Genomic DNA, 13440 nt, shown 5'->3' with positions numbered 1-13440 from the left:
CCCTCCCCCAGCCTCGCTGCTGCCTTGCGGTTAGATCGCAGACTGCTGTGTTAGCAATGAGGGAGGCTCCGTGGGCGTGGGACCCTCCCGGCCAGGTGTGGGATATATTCTCCTGGTGTGCCTGTTTGCTTAAAGCGTAGTATTGGGGTGGGAGTTACCCGATTTTCCAGGTGTTGTGTGTCTCAGTTCCCCTGGCTAGGAAAAGGGATTCCCTTCCCCCTTGCGCTTCCCAGGTGAGGCGATGCCTCGTCCTGCTTCAGCTCTCGCTGGTCGGGCTGCAGCAGCTGACCAGCACCGATTGTCTGGCACTCCCTAGTGAGATGACCCCAGTACCTCAGTTGAAAATGCAGAAATCACCGGTCTTCTGTGTCGCTCATGCTGGGAGTTGGAGACTCGACTTTCTTGGTTTTAAAACTAAAAGTCCTGCATCCCCAGAGTCCCTTTAGTCCCAGGCAAACCATGATAGTTGGTCATCCTACTCAAAAGATGAGAAAGAACCAACATTGTACAGAGTAGGGGAGCAAGTACCCCAGAAAGAGGGACTCATATGTACGAAGGTTTGGGGGTGAGAGACAGCTTGGCATGGCGAAGGAACCAAAGGATCAGTGTAAGGGAGGAGGCTAAAGGAACACGCTAAGGTGGAAGAGACAGGTGGGGACCATGCCACATGGTGGAGGCTCCAGTGAATATCTCTAATTTTATTTGGGTTGCATTGAGAAACCATTGACAGGTTTCATGTAGGGAGTGACATGATCACATTGGATGCTATATGGAGAATAGATAGAAGGACTCAAGATTAGAAGCAATGTTGGGATGATATGGTAGTAGACCAGGTGAGAAGTGAAATTGATGAGGAAAGGAAAAATATGGGCCATAGTTTGGAGGTAGAATGCACAGAATTTGTGTGGATATCTCATGGGTTTCTGGTTCAAGCAGTGGAATTCATGGTTTAAAGCAATGGAGAAAACTGGAGGAAGAAGAGGCACTTTCTGCCCAATCTCCACCCCATCTATAGATGAGTTATACATCAGGGACCATAGGTTTTTAGATGTAACTCTTTACAAAGAGACATTCATTCTAGTATTTCAAATATGCTGCCTGCACAAGTAGGAAGCTTAGGGCCCTGGGAAAGGGCTGTCATTCCTTGGTCTCTGACATAGCCCAGTTACTTATTTTTGGAGAAAAACACTGAAAATGATGAATGATTTGCTAAGCAGTCAGAAAGATAAAGGCAGAGATGGCTAGAAGGAAAAAAGTATCCAATGTTCCATGTGTGTACGTTCACCTCAGCTGTGTTTCTTCCAGATCATAAACTGCCCAGTACTACAGCTTGAGAGTTAAAAAATAAAAGAATAAAATATTTTAAAAGTACTATGGGCAAAAGAGAACACATTTAAAAGAAAACGTGAACAAAATTTAAGTTAAAAGAATAAAAAAGTAACTATAAGTAAAAGGATTGAGGCAAGAATTATTCAGAAATTAAAGTAATAGAGTTGGTTAAAAATAAAAAAAGATCAAAAGAGCTATAACTAAAAAGTTAAAGTACAGATTAAGGTAGAAAATTATGGTAAAATTAAAAAAGATTAAGAGATAAAATATACATTGTAAAGTCAAGAATAGACAGGATGAAAAGTAAAAATGCTAGACCCATAAGATGTAGAAAGGTAAAATCACGACAAAGCTAAAATAAGCTGAAGGATAAACAGAGAGAACAAAAATAGAGGTGACAAAAGACTAAAGGAGGAATTGCATACAATCAAAATGTTAAAACTTGCAAAAATTTAACTCTAAATCCCCAGGTATTTATGGAATAAAGGTTTGGAAAAATAAGCTTCCATTACTTAAGAAGAAACCAAGCTGACAAGCCACACGAGTTACTAAGAGCAGCCTCTGAACTGACGCAACCCTTAAGGGTTGGGGGCTCCAGTCAGGCTTCTTGAGGGCAGTGCAGGGGGGCCTGAATTGCCAGGGTTGTGTGTATTAGTCTGTTCTCATGCTGCTGACAAAAGACATATCCGAGACTGGGTAATTTATACAGGAAAAAGCATGTAATGGACTCATAGTTCCACATGGTTGGGGAAGCCTCACAAACATGGCGGAAGGCAAGGAAGAGCAAGTCACATCTTATGTGGATGGTGGCAGGTCAAAAGAGAGCTTGTGCAGGGCAATTCCCGTTTTTAAAACCATCAGCTCTTCTAAGACCCATTCACTATCATGAGAACAGCATGGGAAAGACCTGCCCCCATAAATCAGTCATCTGTCACTGGATCCCTCCGACAACATGTGGGAATTATGGGAGCTACACGATGAGATTTGGGTGGGGATACAGAGCCAAACCAGATCAGCATGTGACCTCTCAAGTATCCCTTTAAAGCCAACAGCAAGCCTGCTGGTCAACAGCAAGCAGAGCTCACATCCGCTCTGTCAACAGCAATTCCAAGGGAGGGAATTCCTCCAAAGGTTGTTGGCAGGATAGTTTCTGTATAGTAAGCACTCAACTATTATTGTTATCTATGGACATTAATCTTGAGTGTTGACTTTTGAATAAAAAATACATTGTACTTTGGGCAGGGTCAGGAAAGTAGAATCCAAAAGTAAGTCATATTGCGATAAAATTATACACCATACTTGGGCACATTTTACTTTTCATTTCGAGGTGTGGATACTGTGTGTGTGTGCGCGCACACGCGTGTGTGTGTTTGTGTACTAAACACATAATCCAGGAGATGAATTTCAGAATTTCCATGTAATAGGTTTATTTTTAAATGAAATGGAATTTTGCACGTGAATTTTGGTTACTTTGCTCAACTCCCCGAGTTTTCAGAGGGAAAGAATAAAACATAATCTTAGAAATGTTCTCATCCCCGGTGAACTCCTTTTATAGCCTTTTCACACAAGAGACTAGAATTTATTCACAATGTTAGTAAAAGGGTGAGAAATTTCTTTACACCTAATCCAGCCTCAGAGCTCATATCTGCTAAGTCAACAGAATGTACCCACACCTACAGCTTGGTTTCACAGAGCTACAGAGTCAGTGGAAAGGCCAGAATGAAGCTTTGGAGAATAAAACCGTATGAAAGAATATCCCTGTGGCAAAACATCGACACAGAATAATGACTTGGACTTTTGTGGATAAAATATGCAAAAGCTGAATTTAGATGTTCTTAATTGGGTCTTTGGAGGTTGAGATAGAAACCTAGGGGGTGATCTCTTGGCTAGGCCAGGTCTGAAGGGTGGAGTGGGAAGAGAAGTCTCTTCATTGGAGTATTATGTTCCCTGATATCTTATATTTCTAGCAGAAGAGGCTTTTTGTCATTTTGGGGCTATACTCTGTTCTCTTTGGGGAAACACCCTATTCCACTTTCGGTCCAACCTTCCCACCTGGTTTGGGCAGGACTAGTTTCAGTTCTGTCATTTGCAACTAAAAGGGTACAGACAAATTCTGACTTTTGAGGTTCTGCAATCAGCAAACAGGGCTGCAAGGGGGAACTAGCTGCTCCCACTCAAGCGCTTTGACTGGACTTTAATAGAAATATTGCGCCCTCTGCTGGCAGAGGATTAGCATTGACCAGCTCTTAAGGACGATGTGAGAGAAAGCATTTTAGAGCCAGTCCTGGAGTCAAGGTCTTTCTCCTCCATATGCAAGCTGTTTTGCTTTGCTCGAGTAATGTTACTTCTATAAGTCTGCATTTTGTATCTTAAAATATTAATGTTAGAAACTACCTTTCAAGACTCTTTGATGAGTACGTAAATGGCCATGTGAAAGGTACTTAATCATTGAAACACACTATTATAAGACAGTTTTGGTGAAGAAAGCCAGCGTGTTTATCAAGTTTTTTCATGGTTATAAAATACGATATTCAATGTTACTGGTTCTCTGGAGCTGAGAAAACATCTATACATTGTATCAATTTAAGAAACTATTGTTGAAGAATGTAGAGTACTGATATTAGTAAAGTTCTTAGAAATTTTCAGGTGAGAAATGTATAACAAATCACACATGCCAAAAAGTCCCTTTATAAAATTTAATATACATTTCCAGTAGAAGTATTAGATAAAATAGACGTTAATGGATTTTCCTTTAACATGATTTTATATATGTATGAGAGACAGAGAGACGGGGTGGGGGAGGGAGAGAGAGAGAGAGAGAATATTATAATGGAGTAATACTAGAATACTAGAAACATTCCCACTAAGGTAAGAAACAAGGTAAAACTGCCCACCATCTGCATTACTATTTAACATCATATTGGAGACAGTAGTCGGTATACTAATTTAAAAATTGCAGCATAAGACTTGGAAAAAAAGTAAAACTCTCTACATTTGCAGTTGATATGACAGTATACCTGGAAAACCCAATAAAAAAAAATGATGACACTAAATGAACAAAAGAATTCAGTAAGTTAGCAGGCTACAAAATGAATGTACAAAAATCACTTGTGTGCGTGAGTGTAAACTTGTGTGTACGGAAATAACTAGTTAGAAGATAAAAGAAAAAATTCCATTTGCAATAACAACAAAAATATAAAATACTTGGAAATAAACTTAAGAGGTAATGTGTAAAATCCATATGGATTTAAAAATTAAAATTTAAAACATTCCTAAAAGACAAATGGAAATATTTCTTGGTCTTGGATAAGATAACTTGACATCATAATGATATAAATTATCCCTAATTTCACACCACCATAATAAAATTGCAATATGTAGTTTTCCTGGGACTACAGAAATTGATTGCAAAGTTCACGTGGATAAACTAACATATATGCATAAATAGGAAAACCAGAAAAAAAGATCAATGAAGAGAGAGAACCCTATTAAATATCAATGCACGATAAATCTTTTGTATAATTAAAACAGTGTGGTATAAATGGATAGATCTGGAACATAATGGAAAGTTCAGAAATAGAACCAACTAAAAAGAAAATTTTCATATAAATAAGGTGGCATCTCAAATTACAGACAGACTTATTTATAAATGGTGTTAGGAAAACTGAACAGTCATTTGAAAAAAACTCATATGGAAAGAATGAGCTATATAAGTACTTGAAGAAAACATAAGCGAATTTGTTTATAATCTTGTGGTGGGAAAAATTTTAAACCATGTTCGTCATCCAGATTTAATAGCAGAAAAAAAGCAATAATTTTGACATCAATTAAAAGGACTGGTCGGGCATGGTTCCAGCACGTTGGGACGCTGAGACAGGAGTATCTCTTGAGCCCAGAAGTTTGAGACCAGTCTGGGCAACATGGGGAGGCTGTCTCCCCCCACCCCCCCCCACACACATACACACACACACATATAAACACACACACATCCACACAATTATTTGGGTATGGTGGTGCATGTCTGTAGTCCCAGCAACCTGGAAAGCTGAGGTAGGAGGATCACTTGAGCCTAGGAGGTCAAAGCTGCAGGGAGTCATGATTGTACCACTGCACTTCAGTCTGGGCAACAGAGCAAGATATAAATTAAATAAAATGTGAAGAACCTTTGTAAAAAAAAAAAAAAAGAAAGAAAGAAAGCACCACAAGCAAAGTCAAAAGACAAGTGACAAACTGGGAGAAATATAATTGCAACACGTGTCATAGATAAAGAACTAAACTCTCCAATTTACAAAACACTCAGAAATTGAGAAACACAAAGATTCATACATACCAAAACCCACAAGTGCCCTTAAACATATAAACTTCATGTTTATGACAGAGAAATTTGAATTAAATCTACAATGAGGAAGTTCCTTCACCTTTAGTGTATGTTTGGAAAAGTTCATAATAAATTACTGAGAAAAAATTAATATATTTCTCATTTTCAGGTTGGCACACATTCAGAAACTTGAAAACACATTTTTGTGTAATCAACTGAGGGAAATTTCAATCTGAGCTGGGTATTAGATGATATCATTATTGGATGAAAATTAAATTTCTTGGGTGTGATTATGGTTATGCAGGCATGTGTGCATGTCCTTAAGAAATACATGATATGGCCGGGTGCGGTGGCTCATGCCTCTAATCACAGCATTCTGGGAGGCTGCAGTGGGTGGATCATGAAATCAGGATATTGAGACCATCCTGACCAATATGGTGAAACCCCGTCTCTACTAAAAATACAAAAGTTAGCCGGATGTGGTGGCACGTGCCTTAATCCCAGCTACTCGGGAAGCTGAGGCTGGAGAATCACTTGAACCATGGAGTAGGAGGATTGCACCACTGCACTCCAGCCTGGTGACAGAGCGAGACTCTATCTCAAAAAAAAAGAAAGAAAAAGAAATACATACTATGATATTTTGGGGCAAAATGTCATGAAGTACGCAAACTTACTTTCAAATACATCAGCTCAACAAAAGTATGTGTGTGTTTTTTTATTTATTTCTTTTATTTCTTTTTTTATTGTGTCAATAAAAGTTCATTCACAGACATTGAAATCTGAATTTCATTATTTTCATGTCATGAAATATATTTTAATTTGTTTTCAACAATTTTTAAAATGTAAAAACCATTCACAGGCCATATGTCAGGCAGTGGACAGGTTTCGGCCCACAGGCCAGTTTGCCAGCCCTATCTTAAGTGAAGATACCGACAAGACCAACATTAACTTCTCCTAAAACCAAGATTTTCAAAGCAGACTATTAACGAGAGCATGCCCTGCGCCAGATGCCCCAGAATTGTGAAGGAGGTCAGGCTGCTGGTACAGGAGGACAATGGTCTGGCACTGCCCCTCTGTTCTGAAACCCCTGGTCCCCAGCACAGGGGAGTGGGCCTCAGCTTTGCAGTCAGCACTGTTTCCAGATCACTGCTAAAAGGAAAACAAGGCACTTAAGAAAAACATGAAGCATTCCAACTTTTGATACACAAAAGGATTCTATGTTCTAAGCTTCAACAGTCTCTTATGGCCAGCCGCTACTGCGGGGCAGTGCATCACCTGGACGGTGAGACGGTGGGAACAACAGGAAAGCGTCCACAGCATCAGCGATAGATCCTCCCAGAGGAAGCACGCCAGGCTCCAGAATAGCAGAAAACCCACAGCTGCCACCGCTGCAGGTTCACACGCTGCCTCCAACGTGAAGATAAAGTGCTTCAAGCGCTTCCACTCCACCCGTCTGTCTGGCTTCCCTTCAACCAGAAAGGGTGCACAGGCACCAGGCAAGAGCCTTGTGCCAAGCGACACAGAATGTTCTAGAGCCCAGGAGACAGTCCCGTTCTCTGAGCTGAACGGGTCGCACCTGATGTCACCTTTTCCTTTTTGAAGGGAGATGCCAGGATGCAGGGGGAACAAGCGAAAACCGCTTTTCCTATTTCGAGGGTGCAGGGCACCCCGGACAGCCAAGATCCGCAACCCCAGGCTGACTTCCTTGGCCTATCTTCTTGGCCTGCTCATTGGCCCAGGTGGGGGACTCCACGGCCACTGCTTCTTCTTTAACTGCTGCTGCAGTCTTTCCTTTCTTCTTCAGGTAGAAGGTTATGTTGTCAAAGGTGGCCTTGTAGAGACTGCTGAAGCTGGTGTTCACGCAGGCAGAGCCTTCCAGCATGGCCCTGTTCCCACGAAGAACAATGGAAACTTTCTTTAACATGGCACTTTCAGGAACAGACTGCCACTGGCCACCCACAGGCCTGCAGAGCACCGGGGGAGGGGAGCTTCCCGGCAGTCCTGGAGCACCCACAGCCCCTGGGTTTCCTCAAAAGCCACATCCCACACTCGGTGCTGGAATGACAGCTGCTGTCGGTACACCAACTGCTGTCTACAGGCGTGAAGTTGGAAGATGTAGACCACAGCAATGCAGTTGCACAGAAGCGCCACCTGGTTCTCCTGACAGGAGAACGCAATCCTGGACGCTACAAATCTCTAAGGGACCTGGAGGTCCGTGGGCTCTTGGAGACTGTGCAGGTGACAGCAATGCAGCTGGCGGCCGCTTCTGTACTCCCGGAGCCTCAGGGTGCAGTCCCCGGAGGAGGATGGAAGCGGTTCAGGCTGAGTGGGCACCACAGAGATACAGCTCACAGACTCTGTGTGCCCGAGGCAGAATGCTGCGGGGCGTGGCGGCCCAGCTGACCTGGATTTTCTCATCCCGGTCCGCAGTGAGGACAAAGTGGTCATCAGGATGCACAACCATTTCTTTTTTTTTTTTTTTTTTTTTTTTTTTGAGACGGAGTCTCGCTCTGTCGCCCAGGCTGGAGTCTGGAGTGCAGTGGCCGGATCTCAGCTCACTGCAAGCTCCGCCTCCCGGGTTCCCGCCATTCTCCTGCCTCAGCCTCCCGAGTAGCTGGGACTACAGGCGCCCGCCAGGTCGCCCGGCTAGTTTTTTGTATTTTTTTAGTAGAGACGGGGTTTCACCGTATTAGCCAGGATGGTCTCGATCTCCTGACCTCGTGATCCGCCCGTCTCGGCCTCCCAAAGTGCTGGGATTACAGGCTTGAGCCACCGCGCCCGGCCGCACAACCATTTCTAACAGCATGGACAGTCAGGTGCCCCAGCTCCAGTCGGCCGCATCCGTGTGGCTCAGCACGAAAAGGAATAGACGTCTCCAGAGTTGTCAGCCACCAAGACCTTCTCCTCAGAGGCTGTGAAGGTCAGGTCTGTACACCTCCTTGTCATGGTCCTGACACTCAGACACTGCCATGGTTTTGTACAAAAAAGAATCAGACACTGTCATCGGTTATAGCAAAACAGCTGCCAGACTTGGAGAAGGTGGACCGAGAATTGCACCGCTCCGCTGGACCAAGGGCGGCTCGTCCTCCCCTTTATTTTCTTGTGACTTGTTTTCTGCAGCACTGCAGTCATAGATGAAGAGGCTGTCATTGTCACTGGTTGCAGTGGAGGTGGTCAGGAACCGGCTGCCCTGCACCACCAGCTTCTGCCAGCACACCGCCAGCCCCGCAGAGCCTGCCATGTGCCTGCCGCCTGGCCACCATGGACATTTCCCCACCCAGCCCGTTTTTAATTTATTTCAATAGTTTTGGGGGAACAGGTGGGTTTTGGTTACATGGATAAGTTCTTTAGTGGTAATTACTGAGATTTTGGAGCACCCAATCATCTGAGCAGTGTATGGTGAACCCAATGTGTAGCCTTTTATCCCTTGCCCCATTTTCCCATTCCTCTCCAGACCCCAGAGTCCATTAGATTATTCTTTGTGTCCTCATAGCTTAGCTGCCACTCATAAGTGAGAACATACAATGTTTGATTTTCCATTCTTGAGTTATTTCACCTAGAATAATGGTCTCCAGCTCCATCCAGGATCCAGGTTGCTCTGAATGCCATTATTTTGTTCCTTTGTATGGCTGAGTAGTATTCCATGGTGTGTGTGTGTGTGTGTGTGTGTGTGTAATGTAATATATATACCCCAGATATATATATATATACATATTCTTTATCCACTCCTCCTTGGTTGATGGATATTTAGGCTGGTTTTTAAAAATGTAGTTTAAACCAGTAGTTCCCAACAAGAGGGATTTTTCCCCAGGAGATATTTGGCAATATTTGGAGACATTTTTGGTTGCTAGCACTTGGGAAGTGGTGCTACTGGCATCTAATGAATAGAGGCCAGGGATGCTGCTAAACATTCTACAATGTATAGGACATCACCCCTGCCCCTCCCCCAAACAAAGAATTATCCAGCCCAGAAAGTTAATAGTGATAAGGTTTAGGGACCTGGTATAGACAGAGATAAAGCAAATGTGGTTAAAGTTAACGATTGGTTCATCTGGGTGATGGTGCCATATTCTATTCTTTGAAATTTTCTGTAAGGGTGAAAACTTTCAAAATAAAACATTTAGGGAGAAAGCACATTTAAAAATATATAAAAGAGTCTGAGAGAGGAAAAAAAGTCGAACTGGTGAAACAGTAGGCCAAATATGGGAAACAATGGTAAAAGCAGTCCTTTTTATTTTCTTCACTAACCAATGAGAATAAAGACAGAAAATCGTGCTCAATCTACTTGTTAGACAACAAAAAACGCAACCACAGTGATAAGTGGAGAGATTTTCACGAGTGATTTTTAGAAAGCTTCTTTTATGGTTTTACATATTTTCTATCAGGCTTTCTTTGTGTGACGACTGGACTGTATAATTTTGTCATATTAAAAGTAAATCAAAATGAGCAAACTAGGAAACCAGCAGCTGGGTTTTTTTTCCCTTACAAGGCACAGAAGACCCATAGCAGGAAAGTAGATCTCAGAAAATGATTATTAAAAATTTCTTTTGTGCTAGAACAGTGGTTCATGCTTGTAATCCCAGCACTTTGGGAGGTTGAGGTGAGAGGATTGCCTGAGCTCAGGAGTTCGAGGCCAGCCTGGGCAACATAGTGAGACCCAGTCTCTAAAAATAAATAACTAAATTAATTAATTAATTAAGAAATTTTTTTCTTGACCCGTTAATGTTTAGGATAATACAGTATAATTGGTGTGGTTTGTAAAACTGCAGTTTCATTTTGTTTTATTTCCATCTGGCCCTGACTGGGTAAGGACAAGGAGGTATTGGAAAATGCAAAAGGGGTTCATGAAAAAAGTCACTTTTACTTGTGGTAGAACTGAATATAAGGATGTCAAGCTTTTGTTAGAAACCCAATCCGCATGCCTTGTTTGTTTTATTACCTTCTTCTGTCTCCGCTGTTCATTATAGTATTTACTCTTTCTTCCTTTTCCAGCATTATTGTATAGAGTAATACTAGAAGGGGTCTTTTTTTGTAATACTTTCCACTGTATTTTCCATCCCCAGTAGTTCTCATTTCTCTGCAGCTCTCTATCTGGAAAGACAGGCATCCAGGGCTTCGTGGGTCTGCTAGGTACAGCTGAGGATAAAGAAGTCAGAGCTCAGCTTTGAATTTCAAAAGACTTTTTTCAAGCATAGAAGACTCAGAAGTCTTCATAGCTAGGCTTTCAACTGAGAAATGAAAATAAAATCCAAAGGTTCCCCCCTGAAACTGACTAAAAGGACCCCCCTCTTGGCTAAGGAGACCCCAGAGAAACCTTAAAAACTGAGTTCCTGGCCATGACAGACTGGGAGGTCAGACATACCCTGTTACACTCCCTACCTTGCTACCTGCCATTATATTTCCATTCCTAAGCGTTAAACAGAAACAGGCCCTTTCTGAAGATTTGCTGGACTCCTCTTCCTTTTTGTAGTTTGACACAACAACTGACCATCATTCCTTCGTGATAAGAGGCCACTAACCATGGACTGGTTCTGGCTGGTTTACAGAGGCTGCACACAGGATGCTTCTGTGTCCTCTGTTTCACCTTTTGACATATAGAGCCTAATTTTAATACATTTAAATGTTAAGTTTGCACCCTAAAGTGAACATGGGACATAGGTAACGTACATGTTAGCTTACTATGCGTGAGTGCACCCTCCTTTTGTGAATATTCATAGCTTCTCCTATAGCCTGTTAAATGTATATACTTAGTTGACCCCTTCAGCCTAAATTCCTGTCTTACCCTTCCCTGCCTAGAAGTACCTGCTTCTGGTTCCTGCCAGAAGCTACCCTTCCCAGGCTGTGGGATGGCCAGCCTGCAGGGTGCAACCATTTATAAGAAATAAAGCTCTCCTTTCCACATTTATGAACCTGGTGATTCTTCAGTTGGCACAATGCAATGACAGAGGTACTTCAGGAAGAAAAGGGTTTTTTTAATTGCAAATTATTCCCTTTAGAGAATCTAGAACGGTGTTTATTAAATGAACTACCAGACATAGGAAGGAAGAAAAAGATAGGATATGAATGAAGTGCAGTACAGCATTCCCACCCCAAAAGGGATTGAGAAGTTTGCCGGTTGGCAGGAAGAAGACAATCCAAGAAGAGTAAAGGAGGGTTACATGAGGCATCTCCAAGAGGTCTTACCTCCACCTTCCTCCAGTGTTGAAAGCCACAAACATGTTTGATGATTTCATGACAGAACAGACTTCTGCGGTATGTTCCACCTGGAAACAGTGGGACAAATAGCACATGCTACTTGTTTTAGGTATGTGTCAATCACAGTAGAGTGGAAACGGGGTGTGCCGTAGGGTGTTTAGGCAGAGTGGGCCTGAGAGGAGACTGAGTTACCCTACAATATCACCATTTGGTCAACTCCTATTTTCTGTTCCATGAGCAGTGTGGAGTTGGGAGGGGAATGAGACATCCTGTAAAATTTAATCTTGCCCATTAAAAGTACAGTCATCCCTTGGTATCTGCCGAAATTTGCAGATGCTCAAGTCCCTTATATAAAATTGTGCAATATTTGCACACAACATGTGCACATCTTTCCATATACTTTAAATCATTTCTAAATTACTTATAATACTAATGCAATGTAAATGCTATGAAAATAGTTATTATACTGTGTTACTTTTTATATTACTTTTTATTGGCGTATTTCCAATTGTTTTATTTTCCTAATATTTTTGACTGTGGTTGCATCTGTGGATGCGGAACACATGGGTTCAGAGGGGTAACAGTACTCCAGTCATTTCCACGTTAACTCAGGCTCAGCACATTACTTAGTCTTTCAGGGTTAGAGCTGCCAGAGAAAATACAAGATGCTCAGTTAAATTTAAATTCCAGATAAAAATGAATATTGTTTTGGTATAAGTGTGTTTTTTGCAACATTGGGGACATATACCAAAAAATGATTTGCTATTTATCTGAAACTCATGTATTTTATTTGCTAAATCTGGCACCTCTACTTGGAGTTCCTCCCTCTTTTTTCCCTTCTTCCTTTTTCCTGACATCCATGCAGAGGCGGCTGAAGTAACGGCAGGGCATCAGGGCAAGGCCCCAGGCCTGCATGCTTCCTTCCATTCCTAACAACCTTCCACTTTCCACTAATCCTCTCCTCTCACTGCACTCTTGGTTACTGTAATTTGCAGTCAGTTTTCTTAGTACAATCAGGGATTGAGGTATAGGAGTCTTCCTTCAGCTGCCTCTGGCCCACCTCAATTTGCACTGTGACTACTGTTACTCTAAAGACTCTGCAGCAAATGTCTATTTGGCTCCTCATTTAGGCTGTCAATCCCATGGCTTCTGCTTTGCGGCTCCTTTGCTGTGTTCTCAGCTACTTCTACAGTTATCTCATGGGGTGGGGGGAGCTCACTCAGATATCCCATGTCCCACTAAGCTGAGGGAAATTTGAGAGCTACCTTTCTCTCTCTCCATCCCTTTTGGACATCCAATATGAACATGTTGAACCTTTGTATTCTGTTTCAATCTCTAAATCCTTTTTTGTTTTTTTCTTTATGTGCTTCAACGTTGGCATTGTTCTATTGTCATATTTCCCAGTACATAAATACTCTTTTTCCATGTTATAATCTGCTATTAAGCCTATGCATAAATTTCTGTTATTGTATTTTTCAGTTCCAGAATTTCCATTTAGTTCTCTACTTTTCTGGTAAACGTCTTCATATTAATCTATTTTCTTCATCTTTTCATCCATCTGCCTGGATTTTGAAATCATAGCTATTTAAAAATTCTTG

At 42.0% G+C, this 13440-nt stretch overlaps 1 pseudogene; it reads right to left on the bottom strand.

The window, feature by feature from the left end:
• Positions 1 to 7292: 7292 nt before the first annotated feature.
• On the bottom strand, positions 7293 to 8888 carry LOC108516328 (tRNA (guanine-N(7)-)-methyltransferase non-catalytic subunit WDR4 pseudogene; annotated as a pseudogene).
• Positions 8889 to 13440: the final 4552 nt, after the last annotated feature.

This window comes from Rhinopithecus bieti, unplaced genomic scaffold (genome assembly GCF_001698545.2).
Source record: "Rhinopithecus bieti isolate Rb0 unplaced genomic scaffold, ASM169854v2 scaffold_36315, whole genome shotgun sequence".
NCBI classification, from domain to species: domain Eukaryota; kingdom Metazoa; phylum Chordata; class Mammalia; order Primates; family Cercopithecidae; genus Rhinopithecus; species Rhinopithecus bieti.
Note: the sequence above shows the minus strand (reverse complement) of the source record. Positions and strands in the feature narration are given on the sequence as shown.